Source organism: Mesoplodon bidens (assembly GCF_964165515.1).
Source record: "Mesoplodon bidens genome assembly, chromosome: 15".
NCBI classification, from domain to species: domain Eukaryota; kingdom Metazoa; phylum Chordata; class Mammalia; order Artiodactyla; family Ziphiidae; genus Mesoplodon; species Mesoplodon bidens.
The window spans coordinates 80809704-80837576 of NC_138171.1; the positions used below are offsets into that span (position 1 = coordinate 80809704).

A 27873-nucleotide genomic window follows, 5' to 3' on the forward strand; every position below is an offset into this window, starting at 1 on the left:
CTTTTTCTTCTCTAATTACTCCCCGAGTGATGTTAACCAGGCCCATAGCTCTAAATATGAGTTATGTTCTCAAGAATTCAGCCCCTACCTCTGTCCCATGTTTCATACTCATGCATACAACTCTTTATTTAGTATTTCTGCTTGGAAATCTAATAGTCATTATAAACATAACATGTTCAATAAAAGCTATGAATTTGACCCAAAACTTACCATTTCCCACATTCTCATCTTAAAAATTGGCACTCCCATGAACCTGATTGCTCAGGGGAAAAAACAAACAACCAAAAAAACACCTTGGATTTATTCTTGAGCCCTGTTCTCTCTCTCTCCCTTCCTCCCTCCATCTCTTCCATCTCTTTTTCTCTACATCTACTCCATCAGCAAATCTTGCTGACTTTACCTTCAAATATATCCCTTTTTAACTGTTTACTGTCTATCTTTTTCACTAGTATGTAAGCTCCCTAAGAGAAAGAATTTTGTATTATTTGCTGCTGTTTCTCCAAAAACACTTAGAACAGAAATTGACAAATTATGACCCACTGGCCAAATCCAGCTCTTTACTAAATACTTTTTACATTTTTAAATGGTGAGAAACACCTTTTTTAGTAAAATTTTGTGACACATGGAAAATATATGAAATTTGAATGTCAGTGTCCATAAAGTTTTATTGGAACACAACCATGCTCATTCATTTACATTTTGTCTATAGCTATTTTCTCATTATAGCATCTGAGTTGAGTAGGTGTGGCAAAGAGTCTTATGGCCCACAAAACTGAAAATACTTACTATCTGGTCATTAACAGGAAACATTTGCTGACCTCTGCCCTAGGCTAACAATAACATTCTCTCACTGCAGCCAAGGCCTGAATTTATTTTTCCTAATAGTTCTAATAAAAATCTCAGAACTGAGTTTTATTGCCCTGAATCACATGACTATTCCTAGACCATCCCCTGAACAATGGATTGGACCACAATTAATTGGATGGTCTTGGGTCACATGCCCATTTCTGAAGCTGGGGAATGGGGAAGGCTTAACTCCTTCTGAATCATATGAACTGAATATGGAAGGGATGCTATAACCACAAAAAAGGTGAAGTTGACTTCTACATGGATCCTCTTTTTTAAAGATGGCATATCCCTGACCCTGTGGTTTAGTCCTCCTGTGAATTACAGCTTTCTGTTGAGAAGTCACACCCAGTTTACTGGAATGTAATTCCTGATACCTCAGACCATCTGGGTCTTGGATAGGATCTGTGCTTTTTAAAAATCCATGGACTTCAAACATACATAATTATTGTCTTTTGAAGCCAGTTGTGCTGGAGTGGGACATAGTCCAGAAAGTATAGAAAGAAATGTCCTATCTGGGGCATGTCCTCTGAGCAGTCCCACAGTTGCTGTGGAGCCACCTCGCAGATGTCCTGGGCAAAAGCCAGGCTGCTGGTACCACTTGCACACCCAGCCTCCTTGGCAATGACAGAGTAAAGTCCTTTGGGTCCAGCTCCCTTACCTCATTGTGAGGATTAAGGACCACCCAGCCAGAGTGGGAGGTTATCTGCTGCCAGACCTTCCTAATTTACCAGGCAAAACATGGCCTTTCAAGATACCAAAATTTATGGAGAAACAGGGAGAACTGATTTATGACCAAACTGTGCCTGTATCTTCCTTCAACAAAGGGATGCCATTGATAATCACTTAAAAGAAAAAAAAAACAACCACTTTCATATGGTCAGATTTATGTTTTAGGAAGCTCATTGATGGCAGTTTGTAGGCTCTGTTGTAGTGAGGGAAAACACCAGGAATGACAGGAAGGAGTGTACATACTAGTAATTCTTCTAACTCAAGTAACTTCTTAGTTTCCCATCCTTGAAGTCCTGGAGAAATCCTTGAGTCAGTGAAAGGTTTTTACATCATAATGTCAAACTGTAGGTGCTTTTCAGAGCCAAGCTGAAGATAGAGCTGATTTTGGAAATCATGACAACATATCTGCGGCACAGAAGTGGTTATTTCCTTATTGATTAATTTGAGAACTGGACTTCAACAGTTATGTGATTCACTCTTTACACATTAGCAAAGACACTCTGAGCTGCTCTTTGCTAGCATTTTCTCCATTGAACAACAGTACTTTATTCACAATTCTGATATTCCTTTTCTGTTCATATCCTCTCACTGAGAACTCTCCTTGATAGAGCCCATTTTTCTATAATAGAAATGATATTTTTAGTGTGACTAATAAAAGCTGACTGCCAAAGGGTGACAAATAAGCTTTTGTAGTTAGAAAGCTGTTAACCAAAGATGCAAAAGCATGTTATTCCTGATGTCCCTTCCAATTGTGGCATAATCTGGAAGCTTTGTTCACCCTGAGATCTCACATTATTTGCATTTTCTGGAGTGAAGTCTAGTTCACATAGAGCCCCCAGTGGCCTGTGAATATGTTCTCATTTAAAAAACAAAATGCCATCAATTAAAAACTATCTCTTGGGCTTCCCTGGTGGCACAGTGGTTGAGAGTCCACCTGCCGATACAGGGGACATGGGTTCGTGCCCTGGTCCGGGAAGATACCACATGCCGCGGAGTGGCTGGGCCCATGAGCCATGGCCACTGAGCCTGCGCGTCCGGAGCCTGTGCTCCGCAACAGGAGAGGCCACAGCAGTAAGAGGCCCGCGTACTGCAAAAAAAAAAAAAAAAAAAAAAAAATCTTTTTTCGAAATGGCCTTCAGTTGAACCCACACACTTTCTTGTGAGTTTCTGACCAAGGTCACAAACAGTGGTCATATAGAGTGAATGCCCCTTAAGAGAACAGTAACTGTGCTCTGGCAAACACTGACGAGTTTAAGGACTAGTCTTTGGGCATTTGTTCAAAAAGATTTGGTCTACAATAGACTTCATTCTCGTTGCACTCTTCCATGATGCCTAGTGTTATAAAAAAAAAGTATTCTCTCTCTCTCTCCCCCCCTAGACACACACACACACACACACACACAATTTTATGGAAGAAAGGAAGATTAACACTTTGGGGGAACTGGGTATCATCACCCCCAACTAAGGAAGAAAAAATAAGAAGAAATGGTAGCTATCTTCAGCAATGTGGAGATGTGTTATACAAAAAAAGGACAGCAGGCAAATAGACTTGCTCAGAGGTAGATGAATTGGAACCAGGGCACAAAAATTACAACGAAACTGGCCGATTTTGGCTCAGTTCCACAACTAACTTTCTCAAGCACACCTAGTCAACAGTGAAGTGAACTGCTTTCAGGAGTTAGTAAAATTCTTGTATTTTCAAGGCCTTACAAGCAGAGATACTCTTGGCCATCTGCTAGAGATGCTGTTGCAGAGAATCTTGGACTGTGTACCAGGCCAAAATGTTGTTAAATGAGGAACGGGGTGGGGTGGGGTGAAGGGGTCCCTTGCTCCCTTTGAGCACATTCTCCACGTGGAAGCTTTGTCTATATTGTTTTTAACAACATGCTGATATGATTGTTAAAACTCTAATAAAAATGAGTAGAGGAAGCAGATGGAAATCAAGACTCTGAAACATACAGAGAAAGCAATGAAAGGGTGGCTCCAATTTTTGTGGTCAAGTTATCATAAACCAATGGTTGAAGGCTCTCACCTCTCCCACTAGGTTCCTCTGATACTGGACTCATCTTTGCCTCTGCTAGAAGGCTCTTCTAGAAATCCAAGATCTCTTTCAACTCTAAAACCCCCAGATATAAGTCAGAGTTAATTCAGGGAAGCAAAACCACCATGAGTATTATGGAATAAGGAACTGATGATGAGACTAAGGTCTTACAAAATTGTGGGAAAGTCTGGGAAATAAAGTCTGAAAGAGAAAGTTGGGGGATCCAAGAAAAGTCATTCAGCAGCCCTCCTGAAGCAGTGGTATAGGTGGACACATTAGGGTTTTCAAGGGAACTAGAGGGAGCTGGGCCTGTCCAGCTGCCAGAGTGGGACTGAAAAGGGGAGCTCGTATTTATGGGGGGCTGTTGCCTCTGTGTTGAGGGTTAGACCTAGAGTCACTGTTGGCTTGGGCTACTGTAGGGGTGAAGAGCTGTAAACAGCAGAAGGGAGTGAGTATCAGGTGGAATCTGCTGACACTGCTGTGTTTGTCTTTTAGCCCCCTCACTGTGATGACTTTCTGAGAGAAATGGCAGCCGCTTTACATCCACCCGCCAAGCCTCGCGGGTGTCTGGGTTGGCCAGCTCTCACCCAGTATCAAACAAAGAACGGGATTCTGTGAAATGTAGGTCCAGTTTAACCAAGCTGACACATACCCTACTTTCTTCTTTAACTAAAAGCAACCACTCTATATTTTCTCCTTTAACTCAAGGGCTACTCAACAGTGCCACTAATTTTCAGCAAATTTAATTCAGCCTAAAATAAATCATACTTTTCCCTTAGAAGGTTACCTATTTTCCACAACTTGACTCTGGCAAGTCTGCCTTTTAGCAACTGGCAGTTTGTACTCTTGTCTTCTTTCTTTTCCTTTGTCTTTTAATAGGAATTATAATCAGTTTTTTATTCCCCTGTGTAAGTAAGGAAGTATTCTTCACTGAATTTTCTTAGAAAATTTTAAACTGGCATAGAAAATGTAGATATTTGGTATTAGAGCAACAACAAGTAGCAAAATAAAATGCCATCTTTAATAAGGGCACCTGTGTTAGGCAATGGTTTTTCTGGTGTTTCTGTTAAAGGAAGTCATACGTCATGAGTAGCTAAAGGAAAAGCACCACTGTATATTTATAGGAGTCAGAGAAGCAGAAACTACTAAATGTATTCCATATTTGTCCTTTGATTGTTCAAGCATAGACCACAGATTTATGGAATCACACATGTTCTTTCTTCTGAGTTTCTCCATCTGAGTCTCAGTCTGAAATGGAATTGTAAATGCAAAGGCAATTAAGTTCAAATCAGTGAATTATGGCTTTGCTTGTCATTCCACAAGTGCTTTGATTGGGTTTGACCTTACACGTCTTTTTAAAGGGATAGACCTTGCCCATTTTCCTTCTCTTTTACAAGTCCCGCTAGCAACCAGAGTATTTGAATATACATTAAAAAATCTTAGAAATTCCTATTCATTTTAAATATAGATTATAATGAGAATGTTTTGAGTATGAGAATGAGAAATTAAAATGGTTTAATTATTTCTCAAGTGTTTGAGAGAAATAATTTATTTCTCCATTAGGAGAAAGAATTCATGAGGTACTTTTAAATAGATGTGAAGATTGAGGAGGCAGGCTGAAATGTTCCAAAATAGCTCATACATCCACAGAAGACATGGGAGATTGTTCTATTTCAAGTCGTTTGTCTCTCCCTTCCTTGTGAAAGGATTATACCTCCCCACCCATTGCCATATGACTTGCTATGCTACCATATAAATACCCTACAAACAGCCTTAGCCACATGACTTGCTTTGGCCAATGGAATATGAATGACCATAATAAATATTGCAACCAGGTAGAAGGTTTATGAAGCATCACAAGTTTTCCATTTGCCGCTCACTCTTCCTCTTAGCCATGACATCATCATGCCCATTTTGATGGCTTCTCTTTAGGCTCGGCTTCTAGAAAATACATAGAGCAGAACCACAGCTGACTCACAACATATAACTAGTGTGAGCCATATTTCTTTGGTTTTGTTTTTGTTTTTTTGCAAGCCACTGAAATTTGGAACCTGTTTGTAACCACAGGAAAAGCTAAGTCTTCTGGAAGATGGAAAGAAACTATACCAAACTGCTAATAATGGCTATTTCTGCAGTATTGAAATTATAGGTTACAATGCCTTCCCCCCCCTTTTTTTTTGTTTTCCATGTTATCAGTATCATATATCATTTTATAATCAGAAAAAAAGGAAGTTTTTTTTTTCTTTTAAACGTTCTTTTGGTTCTTCTTTAACATCAGATATTTGAATTAAATTTGAAACAAAATTAAATTTTGGCCAAGGGTGTTTGCCATATTCAGGGCAAACTTGGAATGCTGTATTTAAAAAATGGTCATCCTGGGGCTTCCCCGGTGGCGCAGTGGTTGAGAGTTCACCTGCCAATGCAGGGGACGCAGGTTCGTGCCCCGGTCCGGGAAGATCCCACATGCCACGGAGCGGCTCGGCCTGTGAGCCATGGCCGCTGAGCCTGCGCGTCCGGAGCCTGTGCTCCACAATGGGAGAGGCCGCAACAGTGAGGGGCCCGTGTACCGTAAAAAAAAAAAAAAAAAAAAAAAATGGTCATCCTTCAAACTCATCTGCATATGCAATGCAATCCCTATCAAAATCTTGCTGACTTTGCAGAAGCTGACAAACCGATCCTAAAATTTAGATGGAAATTCAAATGACTCAGAATAGTCTTAAAATAATCTTAAAATAAAAAAAGGAACAAAGTTGAAGGACTCACACTTCCTGATCTCAAACTTACAGTAATCAAGACTGTGTGGTATTAGCATAATGATAGAAATATAGACCAGTGGAATAGAATTGAGTCTGGAAATAACCCCGCACATTTATGGTCACTTGTTTTTCAACAAGAGTGCCAAAACAATTCAAAGAAGAAAGAACAACCTTTACAATAAATGGTTCTAGGACAACTGGATAGCCACAGCAAAAGGATGGAGGTGGACACCTATCTCACACCAAAATGGCTAAAAGATTTAAATATGAGAAAAGCCATAAAACTAGACTAGAAGAAAATAAAGGAGTAAATTGACTTTGGTTTAAGGCAGTGTTTTCTTGGGTATGACCAAAAAGGCACAATCAACAAAATTAAAGAAAAAGAAAAGATAAATTGAATTTCATCAAAATTAAAAACTTTTCTATGCCAAAGGACATGAAACCACATTTAGGGTATTTCCTTACTTTTCTTACTTTTTTTTTGGTAGCAGATTTTAGTAATGCTGAAAATAGGACCTTGCATTCAGTTCATCTTCTACTTATTTGTTCAACAAATATTTCTAGAGTACTCACTATGTACCAGGCACTTTGAGAGATGCTGAGACTACAGTAGTGGGCCCAACAGACTTGGCTCTGACTTAAGGGAACTTATATTTGCGGAGGCAGACATTCATCAAAAACCCACAGAAAGTGAGCAAAGAAGTTGTGAGTGTCCTAAAGGGGACAAGGAGGACAGGATGCGAGTATATAAAATGGAGAACTGATATGTCTTTAGGAAATTAGATATCCATTAAAGAGACTATCACAGTAGCGATGTATCACTTAGTGGGTTTATACATCTTTTCCTTTAATAAAAGTGAGATAAATGCATGAATCAATGACCTTTAACGTATCTTTCCCCTGGCAGCTTCTTATGTATCCTATGGATTACAGTCACCCGAATTATGGCCTGTTCGTTTGCTGTTGGGAATGTAATATTCTTATTAATTGGTTCTTCTGGTCTACGTGGATCACTGATTTTCAGTGGATTAGAGTATTGCAAAATTCACACAACTAATATGATTCAAAACAAATTCCTGTGTCCTGAGTTTGAAATATATTCAAAGCATCGTACTGGATCTTGCAGAATTCAGAGATGAATCACAAACTGAAACAGAAACTCGGGGAAGGGGAGGAGGGGGAAGCAAAGGGGGCCAGTCCCAGCAATACCTGGCCTAACAAGTCCCCCAGGTGATTCTGATGCTAAAGTGTGAGAACCACTGATTTAGGAGATTAAGAATAAGGAAATTATTGAAGCTAATTTACTGTTAGGCAGATTATGGTAAATTGCCTAAAACACAGCTACAAAGTACTGTCTATAATGGCTAATTTGCTAATTATAACTAGTTTAATTTTGTTTGGGATAAAATCCCTACCCATCTCTCTTTATAAATTCTCCAAAAGTTGGGAAGAAGGAGGGATATCAGAATCCCCTGAGAGACTTTGTCAAATCACCTGAGTCTCTTTCTATCCTGGTCCCAAGGCCCTGTTGAGAAACAATTTTAGAGGGAAACAATGGATCAACTTAAATATTCAGAATGTTAATTTGATTATATTATGTTTCAATATCAACTAAACCAGTTATACTGATTTTGATTCAGACTTCTGCCTACATTTTAGCTTGTTCATTAAAATTTGAATGCTCCCATGGGTGTTTCATTTACAACAAACAAATGTAATATCTTGTAGAGCATAGAGGAGGTAAAATCAGGATGAAGAGATGAAGTCAGTTTTTACTTCTGACCCCCACATACTAGTTGTATAACTTTGGGCAAGTTACTAAACACTTTTGATAAGCCTCAATTTCTTCATAATATTTAATATTCTCAGCCTACTTCACAGGCTATTGAGAGGATTAATGGAAATAATTTTGTTGATGATATATAGCACATATTAGGATCTTTAAAGCTAGCAATGATGGGACTTCCCTTTCTTTCCTAGAGATATTTTTCTCCTGGATTCCTGACTTATCAGTGGATATCAATAATGTAGAAGATATTTCTAAAGAATTTAAAAATCTTTGGTGTGTAATTGTAGGAAAAAATCTATTATCTATCTTTCTATCTGTCATCTGTCTATCAGTGAAATGAAGGCAGGCATTTCTGTATTGAGAATGTATATCTATTTGGTACAGAATTAAATTAATATTGACAGGTTTATAGATGTCTCAAATAAGCAAGAAAATATTGACCAAAAAAAAAAAAAAAAAGGCTCATGAGAGACAGCAGATTGACTTACCAAATATTAAAACTTTTTTCAAAGCTACTCTAATCTAAAGACCATGGTATCAGCATAGCAGTGCCCAAATTAGTGGAATAACAGAGAATTCAGAAATAAACTCAAGTTTACATGGAAATATAGCATGTAATGAAAGACATTTCAATTAATTCAAACAAGACTATTTTATTTAATAAATAGAGCTGACAAAATCAGCAATTCATTTGAAAGATGGCATGTAAATGGATTAAATATCTAAATGTAAAACAGAAACATGTAAAACATAAAAGCAAAAATTTGAATATTTGTATAATTCTTGGGGCAGAGGAGGACTTCTTAAGAAAGACAGTCTATAAATAAAAGGATAAACCATATTTGACTATTTAAAAATTGTAAAGCAAAATATAGCATAAACAAAATTAAAAGACAAGTAATAAGATGGGAAAAGTATTTGTTACATATTTCACAAAGAGTTAGTCCTTAGTGCAGAAAAAGTTATTCAAATTTATATTTTAAAAATCAGCAGAAAAATTAGCAAAGAATTTTGTCTAGATAATACACAGAATAATAAATCCAAAATGGCCAAAAAAAAGAACAATATGCTCGACTTTTCTAGTAGTCAGGCAAATGCAAATAAAGATAATAATGAAATTATATTTTATCCATAAATTGGGAACAATAAAAATATTAATTTCATCCCACGATGGGTAGAATGTGGAGGTAGAGAAAGGAACATTGTCATGCATTTTTTTAAGGGAATATGAATTGTTTCAAAAATGGGCAAAGCAATCAAATAACATTAATAAAATTAAACTGTGCAAGTACCCATTAAGACAGCAGTCACATTTTGGAGAATTTATCCCACAAAATCAGGTTGCAATACATAAGAATAAATGTGCAAGGATGCTTCTTTTGGTATCATCTATAATGGCATTAATCTGGAAATAATGTAAACATCCTTCAATAATAGAGTGACTGAATCAATTATGGCCCATCCATTCTATGGACTATGATAAAGCTTTTTGAAGCAGTGCTTTAAATTAGTATATGCTGAATTAGAAGTCTAGCCACTTAAAGGCAGGCTACATTATTGAGAAATGTGAGGATATCAATTCATATTGGAAAAAACAAATTTAAACCCTGGATATGTGTATATATGTATCTATAAATCCCTGAACAAGGAGGAAAAGTGTGAGAAGACACACATAAGACAATGAACATAACTTATGTTGGGAGCCTGGCCCTGGAGGAGTGTTGATGGGAGATATTTAGTTTTTTCATTAAACATCTCTGAATTGTTTCACATGTCATAATAAGCATGTAATAACTTTGTAACTTAAAAATATAATAAAAACAGAAGTCAGATTGTATACAATCCTGAATTTACATGCAGTAGCACAGGTCTGGAAGAACTCATGCCAAATTGCTAATTTTGGAATCTCTTAGGAGAAGTGAGGTATTAGGGAAGGAAGGAAAGGAGAGCTTTAGCTTTGTCTAGTACATATTTCTGTCTTTATTAATATGTATATTTTTCACACTGAATACTAATTCATGTATTACTCATGTGAGTTAAAAATAAATACATAGCTTTAACTGTTTATACCCATGCAATATAGTAGGCTCATTATTTTTTTCTCCAACTGGTAGTCAACATTGATTGGCACATACATAAACAAGCATGATAGTTCTAATTGGTTGAGGAGGTTAATCATGTATTAACTTAAAATCCAATGCCTTGCAGAGATACGTCATCTATGAAAGTATTGACTTGTAGTGGTCCCAACTAGGAAATATAAGATGTAATCCACAGATTCTTGTGAAATTCAGCTATCACCTCTTACTGCTCCTTTAAACCTTAACTCTAATTAAGGATCATTTAGAGTTTTTAGCTAAAAGAATCGGTGAAAGGGTGTCTTTATCTCCACTTAGACAGAGAAAAGGTTTTAAAGTGGAAAATGAGCAATTGATGATTGTCTTGCAAAGTGTAATTAAGAAAATTTAACAGCACTGATTGTACTAAGTTCTGGAAGTAAAATCTACCAAAGGCTGAGATATGGCTTCTATGTAGGTAATGTCATAAGATTAGCACGTCAAGTCTTTTATCTGATTCTAATTCTTGGAATAAACTATAACTCTCACGTATACAATAATATATGTTATATCTGTGGCCCAAAGCAAAGAGGTCTCCCTTTGTCTTCCTCCCTCCTACGTTATCTGAGACCTTGGTGTCAACTGATTCACCCCTACCTACTCTGCCCCTGAGACCTGCCATGTTGAAGGGTCTCCCTTCTCAGTAGCTCACTAACTTCTTTTACTGCACAGTTTACTAATAACAATTTCTCATTTTTTCAAGGGCATTGCTAGGCCTAGAAAAGCTTCAAAACCTCAGAGAGAGACCCTTAGTGGGTAAATTTCACAGACATTATGAGAGGGAAGAAGTATCTGGGTTGTGAGAAGTTTTTGCCTTCAGGGATTTAGGACTTTTCTTGCAAACATGAGCCACAGATAGTTGAAAAAGTATGTAGCCATACAAAATAGCAGTGCAAGCCACATATGATAGAGGCACTCAGGATCAACTATCAGGGGAGTGGTTTAGACAGTGTGTGCTGAGATTTTTAAAGAGAATAAATCACCAGGATTCAGTCTGTTGAACTGGTGGCGAAAACTAGGAGATGACATTTATGTATAAATTCTCTAAGATATACATTGACTTGATACAGTAGTACATGCTATATACATATTATATCACTTTAGATAGGCCAGTTGCCTACGTACACAGATACGTATGAAAAGCAGGAATGAATTGCTTAGTGGTGATAGTGATAGATTTGGTGTTAAGAGTGCTAATTAGCTTCTGTCTGCTACACACTGGAAACAAACTACCCTTGTATTCATGACACTATTGTTGATATGGTTTATCTTTCTCAAAGGTGATTATCATTTTGTTGAATATTCAAAGGACCAGCCCAATACACTGAAATGTGTTTTGCCCAGAGCCCTATTTTTTCCTCTACTTCCTGAACTCCTTGCAAAAAACAAAAGATACACTCAAATCTAACTGCTTATAATTGGCTTATTTATGAGGCATATAAATGTGGCACACACATATTTACTTATAACTATAATTGTAAGAGTTAAATCCCTCTGGAGGAAGAAGAGAGGTAGAATTACATGCATAGATGGGACTGAAAGAGCTGTTCAGAGTTTAGTGACGAGTGGGCATGTTCAGGAGAGAAATGGGGTGCTCTTGGAAAGTTAGAAAAATAGATCAGTCTCTGAGGGTCTAGAAGAAATGTTGAAGCTGAGTATGCATGAGAGTAAGCAGTGGAATAAAGTGAGTTTTGGAGACAGAAGTATCCTTGGAAGCCAGAAATGCAAAGCCTAGGGAAGTAGATCAAGATTATAGGAGATGCTTTTTATACCTCACCCATACCCCTTTGGACCTTAACATTGTCATACGAGTGGCTAACTTTGACACGCCATCCTGTCCATTTCTTGGCCTAAGAGCTTTCTTTCTCTGACCAATGGAGTCTGCTTAGAGCTAGCATAACAGTACAGAAAGAGAATTTGCAAGCATTGACTCTCCCTCCCCGCCTCCTGACCCCCAAGTAGAGCATCCTTTCAAGCAGTGGGATATAAATGCCCCAACTCCCTCCCTCCTTGGGTGAAATAACAGTAAATCCCAGAGACTTAGCTTAATGGCATCTCTGGGGCCCCAATGTGTTAAGCTTGTAGTATCTACAGTACTAAGGCTTGCTCACGCACCTGCATGGCTTGCTTTCCTTTCTTTTCTTTTTTTTAAAATTTTTATTTTATATTGGAGTATAGTTGATTAACAATGCTATGTTAGTTTCAGGTGCATAGCAAAGTGATTCAGTTATACATATACATGTATCTACTCTTTTTCAAGTTCTTTTCCCATTTAGGTTATTACAGAATATGGAGCAAAGTTCCCTGTGCTATACAGTAGGTCCTTGTCGGTTATCTCTTTTAAATATAGCAGTGTGTACATGTCAATCCCAAACTCCTGATCTATCCCTCCCCCACACCCTTCACCCCTGGTAACCTTAAGTTCGTTCTGTAAGTCTGTGAGTCTCTTTCTCTTTTGCCTTCCTTTCCCAGCTGCACTATACAATGCCCCTCTAGTGTCATCTGGGACCCCCTCTCCCAAAACCTAGCTGCACTTGAATCTTTGCCCCAAATATTCCTCTGGGGAATCCAAACTAGGATTGGAATTGGTATACAAACTGAACAGCCAAAACTTTGACAAATAAAACCAAACCACAAAAAAGTAAAAATAAATAAAAGATATGATCAGACTAAGGAGAGTTGAGATATCAGTAAATGAAAAGATTATTTCCTCTCCCTTAACTAAATCTCTCTCTAAAAAAAAAAAGAATTTAGGAAACATTGTTATATACTGATTTTATGGGTTAGTACTTTGTGAAGGAAGGAGAAGCGTAATGGGCATGTTTAAAAGTAAGCTTTTTAAAACTGTAATGCTTTAAGCCATAGCATATTGTTTGCTGTAATAATGGGAACCCACGTCACTAAGTGATGCATTGCCTGTTTCATTAGAGTAGGTGCTTTCCTACTCCAGTAGTTCTTTTTGGAATTAGGTGGTCTTTTCCAAAGAATGCTTGTGTTATGTGTTGAAATAATGAAAAAGCTGCTGAAACCCAATATGCGTTTTTTAATCTAGTAATAAAGGAAGTAATATGGCTGAATAATGCCTGGCTAGATTAGCTTTGACACTGTATTTGCTTTGTGTCCAACTTTATCTGGCAATGCATTATTCACTAGTACTATACACAGTTCTTTATTAAGTCTTAATCAAATGCATTTTATCATAAGTGTCAATTCAACACTTTCCTGTTGTATTTATATATTCTTAAATACTGAATTCTTTGTAACAAATGATAAATGCTCAGGCTGGAAAAGCATATCATGTTTCTGGGGCTTGGGAATGAGGTCACTGTGTAGGCACAGGCGGGTTTAACATCTACATTAAAGTCATCTGCAAACAGATGATTATATTGCCCTTTCTTTTCTCCTCTTAATAAACCAAAATGTGACAATGTTTATTTAATTTTTTCTTCATCAATGTGAAGCAGTCATGCTTTGGTCATCCATTGAGGGCATTTTAATAGATTTGTAGGGCACATAGATAGACTAGAACTTTTGACATAGGTTTTTATTTAATAGATTTTTGGACTAAATTTTCAAATGTGACTATGAGCTCAAATGAAGTAGGTTAAGCATAAAGATTTATGTACAAACTGACAAGGGATTGAAAACAGCTACACACATTTTCAAGTATAATTAACTAATAATGAGCTGTGTATTTTGTAAATACGACTGGATCTTAGAAAGCTTCTGAGGTTTCCTTGATTTTCTAGGAAAGAAAATGCTTACAAAATATACTATTAAACTGTGTTACGATCTTAAGCTTACTATTCTGATAATATTGGACACATTTAATTTTTTAAATATTGCCAAAATCCAACTTCACATCGCTTGATAGTCTGGTTCTTTTATCAAAACAGCACTTGTGGATTTATAGGACTTCTTGTATTTGGAGAGAAAAATACCAGCATTATAATCCTAAAATATCAGTTTGGAGAAATCTATTTATCCTACCAATATATATATATCTTTAAAATTAAAGAAGTTCATAATTTTGGATTAAAAAAATACCACATTAAAAGAGGTACAAGGCTTTAAATGAACATTACATGAATTTGGAGTGCTATCTCTCCGTGTCAGTGATAGGGGAGATAGGGGGAGATGGAGTGTTAATGGCATTAGTCCCTACATGCTAACATGGCATTAGCCCCCGAGTACATATCACTAGTTGCATAGTTTTATCTACAGAAGTAATAGTTAGACAACTAAATATTATAATTGGTGCTTACATGTAAAATACTAAGAATAAATTAGAGGCTTCTTTTACATAATTCACCCCACATTGGCATATAAATGACACTCAAATAATTATGTGTAAGAACAGAACCAAAACAAAAATTCCAAAAATCTCCCAAAATAACCCCCCCCAAAATTATTGATTTTGTTTATTCGTAATTTTATTTTAGAAAGCAATGGTTTGTGAACACCATTTGTGAAATGGTGTACCTGGAAATATTAAAATTTAGAAGGTTCAGGAATCCTAGAGGCTTCAATGCAGAGTGGATTCAGAGGCTCTGTGTTTAACAATATCTCCAGGAAACCATTAACGATTGGTGGCTATGGGTTTTTTCATTCTCCTCTTAAGAAAACTTCCACATTTCAATTTGTGTTATCCTTCTTTCTCACTTCTTTTCCTCAGTGAATAATTATTCTCACTTTGTTATTGCAGTGGGTTTTCTTGTTTGTTTGCTTTTTCCCTTTTATTGTTTTATTTTTTGGCCTGTCTTGTCCCAAACAGCGTCTCAACTTGTAGCTAAGACTTAAATCAGTTAAGAGAAGATTATAGTAACTTTTTAGATTTGTCTTGATGAGTTAATAAATGTTTCAGCTTTTAAGGTCAGTATTTATTAAGTAGAAAAAGCTGCTTCAGTAATTTGGGGGAATGCAGGATTAAGTAAATGTAAACAGTCTTCTTTATTAGAGAAATTCTCAGAACATTTAATATTCTAATATGAGTTGTGAACTTCTGTGAGGGGAATTTGGATAGAATGTTTTTCTACCTCATTTACCCACAGAAAGCCCTTGGTGTGGTGGTTGGAAACAATAGCAAACATTTACAGTATTTAGTATGTGTCAGATGCTGTTCTAAGCACTTTACCTTATGAGGAAAAAACGAATCTTCTTTCCAGATGCAGAAGATGCAGAAATTGAGGCACAGAGGCTCAGTGTCTTGCTCTCCTGTCAACAGCCAGCAAGGAACAGGGGGAGGGATCTGAACTAAGTGGCTTATCACTGCACCACGCACTTATTTATTAGTGTCCATTAATGGATTTGCCTACTGGCCAAACTAATCTGTTGAGCATTTAGTTAGTTGATATCATGTAGGTCAAACGAATTTACATTAATTCTTCATGCAGTCATAGCCATACCAAATAAATCATTTCCTCTGTACTTTAGCCTTCAGCTGAAGTGTCAGTCAGATCCTGTGCTGTCCTTGAGCTCTCCTGTTTTTCTTCTCTGTCCAAATAACTTTAATGAACACAGAGCTTTATCAATTATAATAATAATACCTTGACATATTTATGACTTACACTGCATACCTTTTTAATACAGAAAAATTATTCTTAACATGATATTTTTCTTACCAAGTAGTTAATCAGTGATATTGATGGGCCACTAATTATGAGCACATATTTCTAGTAAGAGTCTCAGGGTAAAAGAGTCAATCAAGTTAGAAAAATAATGCCTTAAGAGGAGACAAAGGTTCTCCTTAAAATGATTTTTATACTTAAAAATGTCAGGCCAATTTTTAGTCTGTGTCAGATTTTTAGATTGAAGTTAAGTGTTAACCATTTGAAAAACAAATTTGAATCTCATATATGTATATATACTTATATATATAATACACATACATATTAACTTTGACCACATGACTATTTTATTTTGGAGGTAGTTTTATTTTTGTTTTGTTTGTGTTCTTGATGTTGGCTAAATTTAAATTGTTTGGACAAAAAACCAAAAGATTGGATAAAGGCCATCTTTCTTAGGTTTTATTTTTGTTCTCTATGTTGCTTTTTTTAATAGTCTCTTTTTTTTATTTTTTAAAACACAATTAAAACACAAAAATGTTATTAAGATGCTATTTATAAGCATTAAGCATGTCCCTGTGTAAGGTTATTGATATTGGTATTTATGGGATTAACGTAGGGATGTTGTAGATCTGATGATAGATCTGCAGCAGGAAGGATCATGGATGTGGAAGGGAGAGATGGTGGTGAAGGTCCAGTTCTTCTGCTGAGTTTGTGTGTGACCCTAAGCAAGTCACTAAGGTCTCTGGATCTGTTTATATTCATCTGTAAAATGGGACCATGGGATGTGATCCCTGTTGTATCTTTTCCCACTAATCTCCTGTAAGTCAATTTAGAAACTTCCTTGAATAGATCTTTGCTGTTTAACATGTGCTCATCATGCTTACAACAGAGATTTCCAGCTTCTTTGTAGAAGTTTATTTCATCCTCTGGACAACACCGTGCTGTGTGTGTGTGTGTCTGCATCAGAAAGAGAAAGTGAGATTCAAATAGATTTAGAAAACAATCAGAAGTGTGAGACTTCAGCAGAGGAATTTCTAATATCACAAAAATCCTCAGCCAATATATCGAGTCTGGGATTAACCAACAAATGAGTGTCTTTTCTACCAGGCAGACACATTTCTAAAGAATTAACTCTCTTTATGTGAGTTTACAGTAATGGAACTATAAATCTATATACAATTAAAGTTCTGAAAAAATGGAAAGGCAATAAGTCACTCATAACAGTTTGCCAGCGGCAGCCGCTCTCAGATCACTTTCCCCCCACGTGCTGGAGTCTGATTAGATTTCCAGCTTTCAACCCCTCCTCAAGGTGCAGTCATCAGTTCTCTTGTGGTGTATTATAGGATCCTAGGGATATTAAGGAGTAGAGAATGTGGCTGTATTCCCTTTTCCAAATGGATTTTGCTATGTACAGTTCATAAATGACCAATAAGAATTTACTGTTCAGGTTCACTTTTCCCTTGGGATCCTATAATTATTTTTAAATATTAGCCATAAATTCCTCACTATTTCCTTAAAGTATTCAGTTGCTTTTGTGGGACTCAATTTGTATGCCAAGAATCACTTTGATACTTGTCTTGGAGACTGTAGACCAAACATACATCAGCATGGAAAAACAATATGCAACATTTGGCTTTGGCATGGCCCAAAATGTGGTATCCTGAATTGTCATATTTTTTTCTGAATGTCATAAAGTATGAATAATAATAGGAAAAGATGAGTATCTTCCCGCAAAATGTAATGGTTATATTAACATCTGTCAGCTATTTTGTGAGAATATTGCCAAAATATAACATTTATCTTGGCATTTAGTTCCCTTTTGCTTTTTGTGAGTGTCTTCTGTTTTATTGCCATTAACATAGCATAACAGATGTCTTTCAGATGTGACAAATCAATTATTTCCAAAATGTCCCAGTAGTTATTAGGGCAGATTAATGCAAGGTGCTATAAGAGTAATGTCCAAATAAAATGTCATAATTGAACACTTCACCACAGGAATAAGATTGAGTTGATCTTGGTACCTTTGTGAGAGAAAAGGGAGAAAAATCGACATACTCAACAAAAGTAAAATATACAACGTTGTGCTTTGTTGAAAGATCAGGCAGGTGCTTTGGTGATATTGTTTTCAGTGCAATGATCAAGCTTCCATGATAAATTAGAGCAAGACTGAAACTGTTTACACTTGACTTCTATCTACAGATGTGTAGCTGGTTTCTAATGAGGATCAATGCAAGATAAGCTTGGGAAGGGACACTTCAGTACCAAGAGGTCTCTGTGGGGGAATATCAATTATGAAAACTCGGGTGTTACCTTTTGGACTTTGGCATTTGGCAAGTTCATAGCAAATCATTATGAAAGATTATTTATGTTCTAGAATTTTGAGTTCCAGGGCCTTAAAATACTTGAGAGAGTGTTGACAAATAAATTTAAATACTGTCAAATAATGGTACCAGTATGTCCTTGGGACCTAGGCATGGAGAGGAGTGGGTCTGGTTTCATGGACATGAGACCTATACAGTCAGTGGGACCCCATGCTTAGAAGGAACCCACATTACATGCTTGCTTTGATGCTGTGGTCCCACCATTTTGAAATTTTTAATAATTTTTGAAAGGGGTCCGGCATTTTCATTTCATGATAGTTCCCACAAATCTGGGGACTCCTCAGAGGAGTTGTAAGAGAAGGACAGGACTCCATGATGATTCCAAGTCTTCTCACCTGGATTTGGGAGGTGACTCTTTAACTGCTTTCCTCCTAACAGTGTTCTTTATTTCTATCTCTCTTTTTCTACCCCGTCTTTATTCTGATTTGGAAGACAGATGCTCTGCAATGTTAAGTCCTCTGTAAAGGCTCAAAGTCCAACATGTTTGACTTCAGGTTGCTCTAGAAATGACTAAACGTCTATGTTGTTGGACGTCTATGCCATGACTCACCTTCTTACCTAGTTATTCACTCTTTCAGCTCTGACACTATGCTGGGAACCAGGCTTCATGCTGTGGGCAGAGTGGTGAATAAAGAGACTTGGTTCCTGTTGTCCTAATCTTAACAGTTTAGAAGGGTAGACAAACAAGCCAAGAGATGGTGGTAGCAAAAGCCCAAAGGAACACAGAGGAGGAACACCTAAGGAAGTGATGTCTAAACAGAGACCTAAGTGTGGATAGATATTTTTCATGTGGAGGGGAAAGCAGAGAGTGTTCTAGAATGAAGGAACAGCATGAACCAAAGCCTGGAAGTGAAAGGCTGCCATCTTCAGGAGAAGTTCTCCTGTGGAAAATTACACTGATTCTGTCCAAAATAGGTATCAGACAGAGATTCTTTTCAGGGGATTACAAGTTTGTTAGTACTAGGTCTTTGGAAGGTAATGGTTTTGACTGAGAGGCCACCACAGAAGGGCCTGCCCCTCTACTTTGACCAGATTTTTAATCACAGAGTCCATGTAACTTATGTCTTAACCAGACCAGGTTTTAGTATGTGATTCCATGGACTCCTTGAAGATTGCAGTTTAGTGCTTAGAAGCCAAAAAAGTTATTGACTAGAGGGAAAAAGTTATATAAATTGCTAATCAAAATTAAATACTTTTATGGACTAAATGTTTGTGTCCCTGCCCCCAAATTCATATATTGAAGCCCTAATCCCCAGTATGATGGTATCTGGAGGTTGGGCCTTTGGGAGGTAATTAGGTTTAGGTGAAGTGCAAGGTGGGGCCCCCATGATGGAATTAGTGTCCTTATGTGAAAACGAAGAGAGAGAGTTAGCTCTGTCCATGTGCACACATGAAGGAAATGCTGTGTGAGCACATAGCCGTAGTAAGGCAGATATGCACAAGCCTGGCAGAAGGCCCTTACCAAAAATCGTATCTGCCTGCACCTTGATCTTGGACTTCCCAGCCTTCAAAACTGTGAGAAATAAGTGTCTTTTGTTTAAGCTCTCAGGCTGGTATATCAGGAAGAAGACGAATGCATATATCATTGTATAATAGTGTCCTAAGAAGTCTCCAACATTCTGCTCAGGAAGACCCAGAACTTCACCTTGACCACATGGTGTACGAGAAACAGAAGGGAAATCCCTTTACAGCGGAGCACGTCACATAAGCCAAGTAGTACAGGTGGCCAACCCAGAATACCAGGCAAACAGAAAGTGATCATTGTAGCTGCCACCCATCATCCATCAGAGGGCTTTCCCAAGAGTTTATCAGAAGGAGAAGAGAGAAGTAGGTAGTTGACTGTGTTTTTTGTAGCTTTACTTTGTAGATGGGTGAGCATTACAAATATTACAACTGAAACCTTCCAGGGAGTTCATCTGCCTGAAACTTTCTGTAGATCAGAGCCCTGTGAAAGCAGAAGCTGACTCATTAGCTGGAATGGTGTGAATTCTAGAATTATTTTTGACATATCTGTTCCTGCTTAAAATATAGAGAAGGAAACCACGGAATAGAAACCAATTTTCCCTTAGACCTCTAACAATGCTATTTGATTTTATACTTTGAGAGGGGAAAAAAAAAAGTGTGAAGGAAAAGAACCATAGAAAAAGATTCTCCACAGGCGAGCAGGGGAAAAAGTAACCTATTACCTTGCTTTGTCCATAAAAGTTTTTTCTTTTCCTTTTAAAATGTAAGAGTTTCGGGCTTCCCTGGTGGCGCAGTGGTTGAGAGTTTGCCTGCCGATGCAGGGGACGTGGGTTCGTGCCCCGGTCCGGGAAGATCCCACATGCCGCGGAGCGGCTGGGCCCGTGAGCCATGGCCGCTGGGCCTGCGCGTCCAGAGCCTGTGCTCCGCAACGGGAGAGGCCACAACAGTGAGAGGCCTGCGTAAAAAAATAAATAAATAAATAAAAAATAAAAATAAAAAAATAAAATAAAATGTAAGAGTTTGATGTCTGTGATACCGCTATTACTTTTTCCTTTGTAAATGAACTGATGGAAAGAACATATCAGCTGATAGTAATCTTTCACGTGTGCACACAGTAGTTTGGTTGATAAAAATGACTGAATTTAAAAATATGCACAAAGAGATGGTGAAATGGATGTCTCTAATCTTTTTGTGCTCTATTTTTATCACCTCATGTAGTCTGCACACATACAGACTAAAATATTTTTGTTCTGATTGTGGAAGTAAGGCATTTCACATATTGAAATGATTCCATTGCCTCTCTAGAGGTGACCTCTCTAGAGGTGACTAGACAGTGACCTTACAAAGGTTAGCTTAATTCATTTGCAGAGCCTTCCATTTTTGATTTGTTTGAATCCAGAGAAGTCAACATGTTATGGTAGAATGCAAAAATCCCTTTCCTCTCCATTTTTAATGTGATACAGTATGAAAAATATAGATTACATGATTATTACTTATTGGATAGGCCAGCACAGACAACCCAGGTCTTTGTTTTTCAAAAACAAATAAGTATTCTGGAGTAATTGATGACAATGAGACATTTAGCTTTTCTTTGAAATTTAAGATTTAGTGGTTGGAAGCTATTTATGTATGCAGCACCAGTGAGGAACCCCCAACTCTCTGGATTTTTAAATGTAAGTCCATTTAGTCCCATTCATATTTAAGAATATTTCAGAATATGAGTGGTAGACTCTGGATTCTAGCTTTGATTGACGTAATTTGTAACCTTCAAAAATATAGATTTTATAAAAGGTCTATTCAACACTATATTAGTTAAGATATTGATTATTTAATGTGAGGTTTATCACTCTTGTTTTCCTGCTAAACTCACTTCATTTGTTCATTTATTTTCTCATTTAATCAACTTGTATTTACTAACTGCTGAATCTGTTAGAATGTTTCCCTACGAATAATAAGAGTCCCATCCAAAGTGGCTAAACAATAAAGGTCATAAACAAAAAGAAAAAGCCTGGATCATAAAGGAAAATTTATAAATTTAACTATCCTTAGGTTAAAAACATCTGTGAATCAAAAAATACCATAAAAAAGTTAAACCGTGGGAGGACCTTCAAGATGGTGGAGGAGTAAGATGTGGACATCACCTTCCTCCCCACAAATACATCAAAAATACATCTACAGGGCTTCCCTGGTGGTGCAGTGTTTGAGAGTCCGCCTGCCAATGTGGGGGACATGGGTTCGTGCCCCGGTCCAGGAAGATCCCACATGCCACGGAGTGGCTAGGCCTGTGAGCCATGGCCGCTGAGCCTGCGCCTCCGGAGCCTGTACTCCACAACGGGAGAGGCCACAACAGTGAGAGGCCTGCGTACCACAAAAAAAAAAAAAAAAAAAAAAAAGTACAGGAATTTCCCTGGTAGCACAGTGGTTAAAAATCCGCATGCCAATGCAGGGGACACGGTTTTGATCTCTGGCCCAGGAAGATCCCATATTCCACAGAGCAACTAAGCTGGTGTGCCACAACTGCTGAGCCTGTGTGCCACAACTACTAAAGCCCGTGTGCCTAGAGCCTGTGCTCCACAACAAGAGAAGCCACTGCAATGAGAAGCCCACGCACCACAATGAAGAGTGGCCCCCACTCTCTGCAACTAGAGAAAGCCTGCATGCAGCAATGAAGACCGGACGCAGCCAAAGATAAACAAATAAAGTATATAAATTTTAAAAAAATATATCTACATGTGGAACAACCCCTACAGAACACCTACTGAACACTGACAGAAGACCTCAGACTTCCCAAAAGGCAAGAAACTCCACACGTACGTGGGTAGGGCAAAAGAAAAAAGAGACAAAAGAATAGGGATGGGACCTGCATCTCTGGGAGGCAGCTGTGAAGGAGGAAAAGTTTCCACACACTAGGAAGCCCCTTCACTGGCGGAGATGGGGTATGGGTGGGTGGGGGGAAGCTTTGCAGCCACAGAGGAGAGCGCAGCAACAGGGGTGCAGAGGGCAAAGCGGAGAGATTCCTGCACAGATGATCAGTGCCAACCAGCACTCACCAGCCCGAGAGGCTTGTCTGCTCACCTGCTGGGACAGGTGGGAACTGGGAGCTGAGTCTTGGGCTTCAGAGGTCAGACCCCAGGGAGAAGACTGGGGATGGCTGCGTGAACACAGCCTGCAGGGGCCTAGTGCACCACAGCTAGCCAGGAGGGAGTCCGAGAAAAACTCTGGACCTGCCTAAGAGGCAAGAGACCATTGTTTTGGGGTGCGTGAGGAGAGAAGATTCAGAGCACCGCCTAAACGAGCTTCAGAGACGGGCGAGCCGCGGCTATCAGCGCGGACACCAGAGACTGGCCTGAAGTGCTAATGCTGCTGCTGCAGCCACCAAGAAGCCTGTGTGCAAGCACAGGTCACTCTCCACACCTCCCCTCCTGGGAGCCTGTGCAGCCTTCCGCTGCCAGGGTCCCATGGTCGAGGGAAAACTTCCCCAGGAGAACACATGGCATGCCTCAGGCTGTTGCAACGTCACGCCAGCCTCTGCCATTGCAGGCTCACCCTGCATTCTGTACCCCTCCCTCCTCCCAGCCTGAGTGAGCCACAGCCCTCTAATCAGCCACTCCTTTAACCCCATCCTGTCTGGGTGAAGAACAGATGCCAGAGGGCAGGCTACATGCAGAGGCACGGCCAGATCCAAAGCTGAACACCAGGAGCTGTGAGAACAAAGAATAGAAAGGGAAATTTCTACACGGAGCCTCAGGAGCAGCAGATTAAATCTCCACAAGCAACTTGATGTACCCTGCATCTGTGGAATACCTGAATAGACAACGAATCATCCCAAAATTGAGGCAGTGGACTTTGGGAGCAACTGTAGACTTGGGATTTGCTGTATGTGACTGACTAGTTTCTGATTTATATGTTTATCTTAGTTTAGTTTTTAGCGCTGGTTATCATTGGTGGATTTGTTTATCGGTTTGGCTGCTCTTTTTTTAAAAATTATTTTTATTTTTTATTTTAATAATATTTTTAAATTTTAAATTATTTTATTTTAATTTATTTTATTTTTTCTTTTGTTCTATTTTTTTTCTCCCTTTTCTTCTCAGCCGTGTGGCTGACAGGGTCTTGGTGCTCTGCCTGGGTGTCAGGCCTGAGCCTCAGAGGTGGGAGAGGACATTGGACCACCAGAGACCTCCTGGCCCAACGTAATACCAATTGGCAAGATCTCCATCTCAATGCTAAGGTCCAGCTCCACTCAATGACCAGCAAGCCCCAGTGCTGGACACCCCATACCAAACAACTAGCAAGATAGGAACACAACCCCACCCATTAGCAGAGAGGCTGCCTAAAATCATAAGTTCACAGACACCCCAAAACGCACCACCTGATGCGGTCCTGCCCGCCAGAAAGGTAAGATCCAGCCTCATCCACTGGAACACAGGCACCATTCCCCTCTACCAGGAACCCTACAAAACCAACTGAACCAACCTAACCCACTGGGGGCAGACACCAAAAACAACAGGAGCTACAAACCTGCAGCCTAAGAAAAGGAGACCCCAAACACAGTAAGTTAAGTAAAATGAGAAGACAGAGACATATGCAGCAGACGAAGGAGCAAGGTAAAAACCCACCAGACTGAACAAATGATGATGAAATAAGCAGTCTACCTGAAAAAGAATTCAGAGTAATGATAATAAAGATGATCCAAAATCTTGGAAATAGAGTGGAGAAAATACAAGAAATTTTTAACAAGGACCTGGAAGAACTAAAGAGCAAACAAACAATGATGAACAACACAATAAATGAAATTAAAAATTCTCTAGAATGAATCAATACAGATTAACTGAGGCAGAAGAATGGATAAGTGACCTGGAAGACAAAATAGTGGAAATAACTACCACAGAGCAGAATAAAGAAAAAAGAATGAAAAGAACTGAGGACAGCCTCAGAGACCTCTGGGACAACATTAAAAGCACCAACATTCAAATTATAGGGGTCCCAGAAGAGGAAGGGAAAAAGAAAGGGACTGAGAAAATATTTGAAGAGATTATAGTTGAAAACTTCCCTAATATGGGAGAGGAAATACTCAATCAAGTCCGGGAAGTGCAGAGAGCCCCATATAGGAAATATCAAGGAGAAACACACCAAACACATATTAATCAAACTATCAAAAATTAAATAACAGAAAAAATATTAAAAACAACAAGGGAAAAGCAACAAATAACATACAAGGGAATCCCCATAAGGTTAACAGCTGATCGTTCAGCAGAAATTCTGCAAGCCAGAAGGGAGTGACAGGACATATTTAAAGTGATGAAAGGGAAAGCCTACAACCAAGATTACTCTACCAGCAAAGATATCATTCAGATTCAACAGAGAAATTAAAACCTTTACAGACAAGCAAAAGCTAAGAGAATTCAGCACCACCAAACCACCTTTACAACAAATGCTAAAGGAACTTCTCTAGGCAGGAAACGTAAGAGAAGGAAAAGGCCTACAAAAACAAACCCAAAGCAATTAAGGAAATGGTAATAGGCACATACATATCGATAATTACCTTAAATATAAATAGATTAAATGCTCCCACCAAAAGACACAGACTGGCTGAATGGATACAAAAACAAGACCCGTGTATATGCTGTCTACAAGAGACCCACTTCAGACCTAGAGACACATACAGACTGAAAGTGAGGGGATGGACAAAGATATTCCATGCAAATGGAAATCAAAAGAAAGCTGAAGTAGCAATTCTCATATCAGACAAAATAGACTTTAAAATAAAGACTACTAGAAGAGACAAAGAAGGACACTACATAATGATCAAGGGATCGATCCAAGAAGAAGATATAACAATTGTAAATATTTATGCACCCAACATAGGAGCACCTCAATACATAAGGCAAATACTGACAGCCATAAAAGGGGATACTGACAGTAACACCATCATAATTGGGGACTTTAACACCCCACTTTCACCAATGGGCAGATCATCCAAAATGAAAATAAATAAGGAAACACAAGCTTTAAATGATACATTAAACAAGATGGACTTAATTGATATTTATAGGACATTCCATCCAAAAACAACAGAATACACATTTTTCTCAAGTGCTCATGAAACATTCTCTAGGAAAGACCATATCTTGGGTCACAAATCAAGCCTTGGTAAATTTAAGAAAATTGAAATCGTATCAAGTACCTTTTCCGACCACAACACTATGAGACTAGATATCAATTACAGGAAAAGATCTGTAAAAAATACAAACACATGGAGGCTAAACAATACACTACTTAATAACGAAGTGATCACTGAAGAAATCAAAGAGGAAATAAGAAAATACATAGAAACAAATGACAGTGGAGACACGATGACCCAAAACCTATGGGATGCAGCAAAAACAGTTCTAAGAGGGAAGTTTATAGCAATACAATCCTACCTTAAGAAAGAGGAAACATCTCAAATAAACAACCTAACCTTGCACCTAAAGCAATTAGAGAAAGAAGAACAAAAAAACCCCAAAGTTAGCAGAAGGAAAGAAATCCTAAAGATCAGATCAGAAATAAATGAAAAAGAAATGAAGGAAATGATAGCAAAAATCAATAAAACTAGAAGCTGGTTTTTTGAGAAGATGAACAAAATTGATAAACCATTAGCCAGACTCATCAAGAAAAAAAGGGAGAAGACCCAAATCAATAGAATTAGAAATGAAAAAGAAGTAACAAGTGACACTGCAGAAATACAAAGGATCATGAGAGATTACTACAAGCAACTCTATGCCAATAAAATGGACAACCTGGAAGAAATGGACAAATTCTTAGAAAAGCACAACTTTCCGAGACTGAACCAGGAATAAATACAAAATATAAACAGACCAATTACAAGCACTGAAATTGAAACTGTGATTAAAAATCTTCTACCAAGCAAAAGCCCAGGACCAGATGGCCTCACAGGTGAATTCTATCAAACATATAGAGAAGAGCTAGCCTATCCTTCTCAAACTCTTCAAAATATAGCAGAGGGAGGAACACTCCCAAACTCATTCTACAGGGCACTATCACACTGATACCAAAACCAGACAAAGATGCCAAAAACAAGAAATCTACAGGACAGTATCACTGATGAACATACATGCGAATATCCTCAACAAAATACTCCAAACAGATTCCAGCAGCACATTAATAAGATCATACACCATGATCAAGTGGGGTTTATCCCAGGAATGCAAGGATTTTTTAACATATGCAAATCAATCAGTGTGATACACCATATTAACAAACTGAAGGATAATAACCATATGATCATCTCAATAGATGCAGAAAAAGCTTTTGACAACATTCAGAACCCATTTATGATAAAAACTCTCCAGAAAGTAGTCATAGAGGGAACTTACCTCAACATAATAAAGGCCATATATGGCAAACCCACAGCCAACATTGTTCTCAATGGTGAAAAACTGAAACCGTTTTCACTAAGATCAGGAACAAGACAACATTGCCCACTCTCACCACTATTATTCAACATAGTTTTGGAAGTTTTAGCCACAGCAATCAGAGACAAAAAGGAAATAAAAGGAATCCAAATGAGAAAAGAAGAAGTAAAATTGTCACTGTTTTCAGATGACATGGTACTATACATAGAGAATCCTAAAGATGCTACCAGAAAACTAGTAGAGCTAATCAATGAATTTGGTAAAGTAACAGGATACAGAATTAATGCACAGATATTTCTTGCATTCCTATACACTAATGATCAAAAATCTGAAAGAGAAATTAAGGAAACACTCCCATTTACTATTGCAACAAAAAGAATAAAATACCTAGGAACAAACTTACCTCCGGAGATAAAAGACCTGTATGCAGAAAACTAGAAGACACTGATGAAAGAAATTAAAGGTGATACAAACAGATGGAGAGATATACTACATTTTTGGATTGGGCGAATCAACATTGTGAAACAACTATACTACCCAAAGCAATCTACAGATTCAATGCAATCCCTATCAACATACCAATGGCATTTTTCACAGAAGTAGAACAAAAATTTCACAATTTACGTGGAAACACAGAAGACCCCAAATAGCCAAAGCAATCTTGAGAAAGAGAAACGGAGCTGGAGGAATCAGGCTCCTGGACTTCAGACTATACTACAAAGCTACAGTAATCAAGACAGTATGGTACTGGCACAAAAACAGAAA

The 27873-nt window shown here is 38.1% G+C and overlaps 1 protein-coding gene across 2 annotated transcripts in view; it reads left to right on the plus strand.

Moving 5' to 3' along the window:
- The window catches only part of MACROD2 (mono-ADP ribosylhydrolase 2), a 1988024-nt gene that overhangs the window by 995556 nt on the left and 964595 nt on the right, over positions 1-27873 (plus strand). The gene's annotated exons all lie outside the window — the stretch shown is intronic.